Consider the following 10,113-nt stretch of genomic DNA (forward strand, 5'->3'; position numbering starts at 1 on the left):
CAGCCAGGCTTGCTTGATTTCCAGTGGCATGGAGAGCAAGGGACCCACGTCTGGGCATACCCTTCCCATTCGGGGTGACAAATGCAAAAACAACAATTGATGGACAGAATGCAGAACAATGTCATACATTGACCCCAGTACAGAGATCTGGGCCTAAGTCCTTCGTGTTTTTGCTCACCATGCCGTTCCAGTTTGAACCCAGCTATATGCAAATCAGTCTTGACCCTGTGCCTTATGGGAACAGTCCAGCCCGAACTGCCAAGCCAGGTCCTCCCTGGACTGGAAACAAGCATCCTAGGACCGGTTTCTGGCATTTCAGCCGTCTTCAGCCAGGCTTGCTTGATTTCCAACGGCATGGAGAGCAAGGGACCCACGTCTGGGCATACCCTTCCCATTCGGGGTGACAAATGCAAAAACAACAATTGATGGACAGAATGCAGAACAATGTCATACATTGACCCCAGTACAGAGATCTGGGCCTAAGTCCATCGTGTTTTTGCTCACCATGCCGTTCCAGTTTGAACCCAGCTATATGCAAATCAGTCTTGACCCTGTGCCTCATGGGAACAGTCCAGCCCGAACTGCCAAGCCAGGTCCTCCCTGGACTGGAAACAAGCATCCTAGGACCGGTTTCTGGCATTTCAGCCGTCTTCAACCAGGCTTGCTTGATTTCCAGTGGCATGGAGAGCAAGGGACCCACATCTGGGCATACCCTTCCCACTCGGGGTGACAAATGCAAAAACAACAATTGATGGACAGAATGCAGAGCAATGTCATACATTCACCCCAGTACAGAGATCTGGGCCTGAATCCATCGTGTTTTTTGCTCACCATACCGTTCCAGTTTGAACCCAGCTATATGCAAATCAGTCTTGACCCTGTGCCTCATGGGAACAGTCCAGCCTGAACTGCCAAGCCAGGTCCTCCCTGGACTGGAAACAAGCATCCTAGGACCGGTTTCTGGCCTTTCAGCCGTCTTCAGCCAGGCTTGCTTGATTTCCAGTGGCATGGAGAGCAAGGGACCCACGTCTGGGCATACCCTTCCCACTCGGGGTGAAAAATGCAAAAACAACAATTGATGGACAGAATGCAGAGCAATGTCATACATTCACCCCAGTACAGAGATCTGGGCCTGAATCCATCGTGTTTTTTGCTCACCATACCGTTCCAGTTTGAACCCAGCTATATGCAAATCAGTCTTGACCCTGTGCCTCATGGGAACAGTCCAGCCTGAACTGCCAAGCCAGGTCCTCCCTGGACTGGAAACAAGCATCCTAGGACCGGTTTCTGGCATTTCAGCCGTCTTCAGCCAGGCTTGCTTGATTTCCAGTGGCATGGAGAGCAAGGGACCCACGTCTGGGCATACCCTTCCCATTCGGGGTGACAAATGCAAAAACAACAATTGATGGACAGAATGCAGAACAATGTCATACATTGACCCCAGTACAGAGATCTGGGCCTAAGTCCTTCGTGTTTTTGCTCACCATGCCGTTCCAGTTTGAACCCAGCTATATGCAAATCAGTCTTGACCCTGTGCCTCATGGAAACAGTCCAGCCCGAACTGCCAAGCCAGGTCCTCCCTGGACTGGAAACAAGCATCCTAGGACCGGTTTCTGGCATTTCAGCCGTCTTCAGCCAGGCTTGCTTGATTTCCAGCGGCATGGAGAGCAAGGGACCCACGTCTGGGCATACCCTTCCCATTCGGGGTGACAAATGCAAAAACAACAATTGATGGACAGAATGCAGAACAATGTCATACATTGACCCCAGTACAGAGATCTGGGCCTAAGTCCGTCGTGTTTTTGCTCACCATGCCGTTCCAGTTTGAACCCAGCTATATGCAAATCAGTCTTGACCCTGTGCCTCATGGGAACAGTCCTGCCCGAACTGCCAAGCCAGGTCCTCCCTGGAATGGAAACAAGCATCCTAGGACCGATTTCTGGCATTTCAGCCGTCTTCAACCAGGCTTGCTTGATTTCCAGTGGCATGGAGAGCAAGGGACCCACATCTGGGCATACCCTTCCCACTCGGGGTGACAAATGCAAAAACAACAATTGATGGACAGAATGCAGAGCAATGTCATACATTCACCCCAGTACAGAGATCTGGGCCTGAATCCATCGTGTTTTTTGCTCACCATACCGTTCCAGTTTGAACCCAGCTATATGCAAATCAGTCTTGACCCTGTGCCTCATGGGAACAGTCCAGCCTGAACTGCCAAGCCAGGTCCTCCCTGGACTGGAAACAAGCATCCTAGGACCGGTTTCTGGCCTTTCAGCCGTCTTCAGCCAGGCTTGCTTGATTTCCAGTGGCATGGAGAGCAAGGGACCCACGTCTGGGCATACCCTTCCCACTCGGGGTGAAAAATGCAAAAACAACAATTGATGGACAGAATGCAGAACAATGTCATACATTCACCCCAGTACAGAGATCTGGGCCTGAATCCATCGTTTTTTTGCTCACCATACCGTTCCAGTTTGAACCCAGCTATATGCAAATCAGTCTTGACCCTGTGCCTCATGGGAACAGTCCAGCCCGAACTGCCAAGCCAGGTCCTCCCTGGATGCTTGATTCCGGTCCAGGGAAGACATGGCTTGGCAGTTCGGGCTGGACTGTTCCCAAGAGGCACAGTGTGGAGTTTCTATTCAATGCTGTAGAACTCAGTGATGTCATTAGAGTGACATCACTGAGAGACTCTGTGAATGCTGCCAGTTGATGAAGCTGGAGGTTACTCTATGGATGTGTACTGATCATCTTGAGAAATAAAGGACTTAAACTACAACCACTGTCCCTGTGGTTACTACATTTTTATGGTGACGAGGAGAAAACTGCGCAGGGGGCAGATAATTGAGTGACCTCCACCCCTGGAAAAGCAGGTTGACATTGGAAGTACTGCTGATGAACTGTGAGTAAAAGAAATATTTCATCTTCACATTGAGTTTGTCAATGCTTGTTTATACGTGAAGCAACAAGCAAAAGAAGCTGTATATTTAATGGATTTTACCAAATTTATACATAATGGGAAACGTCAACATATGGAATAGAAGAAGTGAATAATTGTGGAGTTTCAATATTCATATTTACAGCCAATGGTGAAGATAAGTAACTAAACCAGAAGTTTCACATTCTCATTCATCTAATTTTAAAAATGAAAAAAGTACTAATATGCTCAATACCTCTAATGCATCGAGTGGAACTGTTAGAAAAAGAATTACATGTTACAGGTGTGGGTGTCCTGGACACATTGCGTCTAGCCTAGCATGTGGTGCTAGGAGCGTAACGTGTAGGTTGTGTGGAAGAAAAGGTCATTTAGCGAAAATGTGTAGAACTAGAGGTCAAACTTCCAGTGTAAAAATGGTGGAAAAGTTGGGGGAAGTAAGAGAGGAATTAATGCTTTCCATAGATGAATGTGATCTATCAGAACGTAAAGAAAGTATTAGTGTGGTTAGTAACAATAATATAAAAATGGAAAGTACTGAGAAATTAGAAAAACCCCATTGTGACATTATTTTAGAAAAGACGGAAGTCAAAGTGTTAGCAGACTCAGGTAGTTTGTTTACACTAATTTCAAGGGAAGTTTACTTAAATGAGTTAAAGAAAAAGTTGGCTGAATTACAAAATTCGGATATAAGTGCTGTGGGGTATGGTGGAAAGAGAATAAACATCATAGGGATGTTGTGGATGGATATCTTTTTTAAATGTAACAGCGTTCATGGTAGAATATACATAACTGAAGATGGATCGAATCTTTTAGGGTGGCGACACCAAAAAGATCTCAATATAATTCTGGATCCCAAAGCCAAGGAACCAGTCATGATAGTTGAACCTGCTCATGAATGTAGTTTGCCTATTTCTGATGGTAATTCTGAGTGGGGAAGAAAATTAATGTTGTCATTTCCGCAGGTTTTTTCTGATGATTTGGGCATGCTCAAGAATTTTAGTCACCGGATTATTTTAAAGAAGAATGCTCGCCCAGTGGTACATAAGGTCAGATCCATACCTTTACTAATGAGGGAACCTTTACAGAAGGAACTTGACAAACTTTTGGAATGTAAAATTATTGAACCCATTGAGTCATCGGAGTGGCTTTCTCCGATCGTTGTCGCACCGAAGGATGGAAACAAAATTCGTCTCTGTATTGATTTAAGAGATTTAAATCAAAATATATGGGTGGATCGACAACCATTGCCAAATATAACAGAAATGCTAAGTGTTATGGGTGGTGGAAAAGTATTTAGTGTCTTAGACATGTCAGCTGCTTACCACCAGATAAATCTGCATCCTGAGTCACAAGCCCTAACCTCTTTTGTTACACCGCTGGGGGCTTTCCGCTATCGACGCATGCCTTTCGGTCTAGCTTCGGCATCTGCCGTGTTCCAAAGGATCATGCAAGATATTTTTAAGGGGATGGATGGTGTGTTGTGCTTTCAGGATGACATCATGGTGGTGGGAAGATCATTTATGGACCATGATGAATTGTTAAATAATGTTTTGAAAAAGATTGCTAGTCATGGGTTGACCATCAAGAAAGAAAAGTGTCAGATAAGAAAGGAAAAAGTGGATTATTTAGGGCATGAGATATCTGCTGAGGGGATTAAACCTAAGAGAAGCATAATAAAGGCAATTGTAGATGCTCCACAACCAACTGATAAAGATTTATTGAAATCATTCCTTGGGTTAGCGGAGTATTGCTCAAAATTTATATCAGGGTTTTCAGAGATTGTGGAACCTATGAGGATGTTGTTAAAAAAAGGAGTATTATTTAATTGGAATGTTTCATGCGAAGAGGCGTTTGAAAAGATTAAATAGTCATTGGTTAGTGCTCCTACTCTAGCCCATTTTGATGTGACTAAGAAAACAATTCTGACAACTGATGCAAGTAATATAGGATTGGGTGCTGTATTAACTCAAAAATCAATGGAGGGTGAAAGTGTGATTGGGTTTGCATCGAGACGTTTGCAGGGAGCAGAGAAATCCTACTCCGCCATTGATAAGGAAGCGTTGGGTTGTTGTTGGGCAATAAACCATTTTAAATTTTATTTGTGGGGTTTACCATTTGTTCTAAAAACAGATCACAAACCATTGGTACACATTTTTAAAGGTGGAAAGGGGCTTGAAGGTGGTGTGACTCCAAGGATATCCCGGTGGCTTTTATCAATATTAGATTATAATTTCTCGATTGAGTTTGTAAGAGGTAAAAAAAATATCATTGCTGATTGTTTGTCGCGTATGCCAGTTGAGGGACAGGAGGAAGATTCATTCTTGGTATATGAAGTAGAATCTATGTGCGACATTAATGATTTGAGTTTGGCATTGAAACAGGAAGAATGGAATGAAGCTTTAGACAAGGATGAAGAGTACATGGTGCTGAAAAAAGTCATACGTGATGGTTGGAATAGTGAAGTTGATATAAATGAAGAGTTGAAAAAGTATTTAAAAGTTAAGGACCAGTTAAGCATTCAAAAGAACAGAGTTTTGAGATGCAACCGAGTGGTTCCTCCTAAGATGTTGAGAGGGAAGTTACTTAAATTGGTACACGAAGGTCACCTAGGTAGAAGCATGTGTAAAAGAAGGTTGAGGCAGAGTTTTTGGTGGCCTGAAATGGACAGAGATGTGGAAGCAATTGTAAAAGAATGTCAGCCATGTTGCAATAGTGATAAATGCAGAGTAATTCGTCAGCCTCCTCTGGGCTCCCTTGACGTTCCGGATCGGCCATGGGAGAAAGTGGCAATGGAATTTTTGGGTCCTATTAACAGGCTGGGTATGAGAAGTAGATTCTTAATAGTTCTAGTTGATTACCATAGCAAGTGGTTTATGATAAAGCCTGTAGAACATATTACATCTGAGGTGGTCATTGATTTTTTAAAGAGTGCATTTTTGGAAGAGGGAATACCTAAATGCTTAGTTACAGACAATGGAGTGCAACTTGTTTCCACGATAATGGCAAGGTTTCTTTCTAATCTTGGTATCAAACATGAAAGGGTGGCAGTATTCAGGCCTCAAGCTAACGGGTTGGTTGAGCGAGTGAATCCTATTAAAATGGACAATATCCAATTGTCATTAAGTAATGGATTGAGATGGAGAGAAGAGTTAAATAAAATGGTGTGGGCACACAGAGTAACTCCACATTCTGTCACAGGTGTATCCCCTTTTGTGGCTTTAAAAGGGAGAGAACCAGCAACGAAAGAGTCACCTGTATGGTTACAAAAGAAAAATCAGGTGTGGGTAGATCGAGAAAGAATTGCAGAAAGAGTTAGAGAGTCTCAAGAAAGAAATAAAGATGATTATAATAAGAGAAAAGGAGTGAAGGATATAAAAATTGCAGTTGGTGACTGGGTGATCACTAAAAGAATGGGCTTGGTTAAAAAAGGGGAAAGTAAGTTTTCCAAACCTCAAAAAGTGGTAAAGGTAATGAATTATGTGGTAACTCTTGCTGATGGGAAAATATGGAGCATGGGGAACTTGTGCAAGATTGATGTCCCAAATTCTTTTGAATGATTATATTTCTGTATCTCTTAGGATTAATGAGTGTTTTGTTATTCCTATGAATGCTAACCTGTACAGTTGTTGTTGTTTTTGGATTGTTTTATTGTAACTCTTTGTAAGGGGGGAGATGTGTGGAAGTTCTATTCAATGCTGTAGAACTCAGTGATGTCATTAGAGTGACATCACTGAGAGACTCTGTGAATGCTGCCAGTTGATGAAGCTGGAGGTTACTCTATGGATGTGTACTGATCATCTTGAGAAATAAAGGACTTAAACAACAACCACTGTCCCTGTGGTTACTACACACAGGGTCAGGACTGATTTGCATATGGCCATGTCTAAACTGGGGTGGCGTAGTGGGCAAAAGAACGATGGATTTAACCCAGATCTCTTGACTGGGGGAGAATGTCTGCATTGTCAGCATTCCGTCCATCAATTGTTTGTTGTAACGCTTTTCGCCCTAAGTGGGATGGGTATTCCCAGACGTGGGACCCGTGCTCACTACGCCACTGGAGTCAAGCTATCCTGGCTGATGACGGCTGATAGCCAGAAACCGGTCCTAGGATGCTTGATTCCGGTCCAGGGAAGACATGGCTTGGCAGTTCGGGCTGGACTGTTCCCAAGAGGCACAGGGTCAAGACTGATTTGCATATGGCCATGTCTAAACTGGGGTGGTGTAGTGGGCAAAAGAACGATGGATTTAACCCAGATCTCTTGACTGGGGGAGAATGTCTGCATTGTCAGCATTCCGTCCATCATTTGTTTGTTGTAACGCTTTACGCCCCAAGTGGGATGGGTATTCCCAGACGTGGGACCCGTGCTCACTACGCCACTGGAGTCAAGCTATCCTGGCTGATGACGGCTGATAGCCAGAAACCGGTCCTAGGATGCTTGATTCCGGTCCAGGGAAGACATGGCTTGGCAGTTCGGGCTGGACTGTTCCTAAGAGGCAAAGGGTCAAGACTGATTTGCATATGGCCATGTCTAAACTGGGGTGGCGTAGTGGGCAAAAGAACGATGGATTTAACCCAGATCTCTTGACTAGAGGAGAATGTCTGCTTTGTCAGTATTCCGTCCATCAATTGTTTGTTGTAACGTTCATTTCATTGTTAGTACTACTTTTTCAATATGGCCGATTTTTTTGGCTGCATATTTGTCCTTTCTTTGGTTTTATTCCTTGTCCCCGCTTTGGTCGATTATCCGTTTTCTATTTTCATTAGTTGGCCTTTCTCTCACGCGTCACGTGATTCTTCTCCTCTCCCTGCTTGGTAGGTATTCTAGCAGTGCACTTTGAACTTTGGCTCTGATGCTAACGGTGGCCAGCTGCGGGACTCCGTATTTTTACTATGGCATTCGTCTGGGGCCGCACGCGGTAAGTTTCCAGTTCACTTGCAAGCCGTTTTTGTCGACACTTCGAGATGAGTAATTCCTGCTTACTTATACTTGGGTTTATGGGTTTATGTTTACAGATCCTAGAGACGCCCGAGGAACGCTGTGTAAACTTGGTCTTCATCTTATTTACTCAGACAAACGGCTAGCCCGTGGTTTCTCAGTTTTGGGGCAAGAAAGATTCCCTCACCATACCGACTCAAGTATTCTTGCTAGTGTCTCTGACAGAACCTGCTGCATTTTTCGCTACTTTATGCGGTATGTAGTTTATCGCTTGATATATTTTTGTCTTGGTATGGTTCTGTTTATATCTCCTTCTCTCTACATCAATATCCTTTGGTTTTTCTTTTAGTCTTTGGATGCCATTTTTTACCTTTAGACCGGTATATACTGACTCATTGCGTGTTTTCTCAGCTAAGATTTGGTTCTTCCGGCTTGAGTCCCCAGCTTCAATTTACATACCAGGTGTTAAAGCGACGCTCACACCAGTGATAAATAAGTTCCGCCGGGACGATTCCTCTTTTAAGTATGTATCTTTTCTTTTACGTATGAACCTTTGTCACTTTCTCATTTTCTTCTTAACCTTGCTGTGGTGGGTGCTGGTTTAGAGATTTGTGCTTCATTTCTCACTATGAAGTTATCGGTTTTAATAATGAATGCTACATTGCTCACATTATGTCACTTTAACTCTGTTTCTCACACTATCTTTGGTGATGGATTTTCCTTTTTCCAGTTCTGGTTATTTCCTTTTTTCTGGGATTGTATCCTTGCTCCAACAGTTTTCGTTTTTTGTATTCTTTCATTATTTTAAATTTTGGTTTTGCGCTCCACAGACCTTCAACTTGTTATGTGCTTGAAGCCCGACATGTAAATAATTATTCAGTCTCAAACAATCCATTTGGTTATTTCTACTAAGACTGCCATGCTATCTGTGCCCTGAGGAAGGAGCTCATTGAATATCTTGGGATCTCCGAAACGCGCGTCGACGCTTTCTTGTCTTGTTTATTGTTTTTTATGTATGTTATATTGTATTGTGCATTATTTTGCTTGTGCTGTCTTTATATGTATGAATCCATTGTATGCACTGTTTGTTTGTTTAATTGCTCCCTTTGTGTCGCGTATATGATTGTTTTTCTTCTTTAAATCATATATTGTGTCAAAGTTGAATCCATAATGTGTTCGTTTTATATGTAACAAATGAACATTAGTACTGACATCACTACAGCATTCATATCAAAATGTATAGAATTATTTTTGATAAATAAAGAAAAATGAAAGTAAAAATAATTTAAATATTTTGTTTGGTCTGTGGGTACATTCTAATTTATGGACTTACCACCTACAAATATTGTACTAGCGGGGGGGAATGTTCTCCTGTTTTTTGTATTGATTATTCCCTGACTCCATTCCCTCCTACTTATTGATTCAGGGTCCCTCTATGTTTTTTTACTGCTACAGTACAATACCACACCTCCTACAGGACACCATCTCTGATGCAGCTACAGTACAATACCACACCTCCTACAGGACACCGTCTCTGATGCAGCCACACACAATACCACACCTCCTACAGGACACCGTCTCTGTTGCAGCGGCAGCACAATACCACACCTCCTACAGGACACCGTCTCTGATGCAGCTACACTACAATACCATACCTCCTACAGGACACCATCTCTGATGCAGCTACAGTACAATACCACACCTCCTACAAGACACCGTCTCTGATGCAGCCACACACAATACCACACCTCCTACAGGACACCGTCTCTGTTGCAGCGACAGCACAATACCACACCTCCTACAGGACACCGTCTCTGATGCAGCTACAGTACAATACCACACCTCCTACAGGACTCCGTCTCTGATGCAGCTACACTACAATACCATACCTCCTATAGGACACCATCTCTGATGCAACTACAATACCATACCTCCTAAAGGACACCGTCTCTGATGCAGCTACAGTACAATACCACACCTCCTACAGGACACCGTCTCTGATGCGGCTGCAACACAATACCACACCTCCTACAGGACACCGTCTCTGATGCAGCTGCAGTAGAATACCATACCTCCTACAGGACACCATCTCTGATGCAGCTACACTACAATACCATACCTCCTACAGGACACCGTCTCTGATGCAGCTACAGTACAATACCACACCTCCTACAGGACACCGTCTCTGATGCGGCTACAGTACAATACCACACCTCCTACAGGACAACGTCTCTG

The 10,113-nt window shown here is 43.5% G+C and overlaps 1 long non-coding RNA gene across 1 annotated transcript; it reads left to right on the plus strand.

The window, feature by feature from the left end:
• Positions 1-7,993: 7,993 nt before the first annotated feature.
• Positions 7,994-8,808, plus strand: LOC146839083 (uncharacterized). The gene is made up of 3 exons (XR_014960445.1): positions 7,994-8,133; positions 8,228-8,401; positions 8,709-8,808. It is a non-coding gene; the product is annotated as an uncharacterized LOC146839083 (long non-coding RNA).
• The last annotated feature ends 1,305 nt before the right edge of the window (positions 8,809-10,113 follow it).

The sequence above is a fragment of the Triturus cristatus genome, chromosome 4_2 (genome assembly GCF_964204655.1).
Source record: "Triturus cristatus chromosome 4_2, aTriCri1.1, whole genome shotgun sequence".
NCBI lineage: Eukaryota > Metazoa > Chordata > Amphibia > Caudata > Salamandridae > Triturus > Triturus cristatus.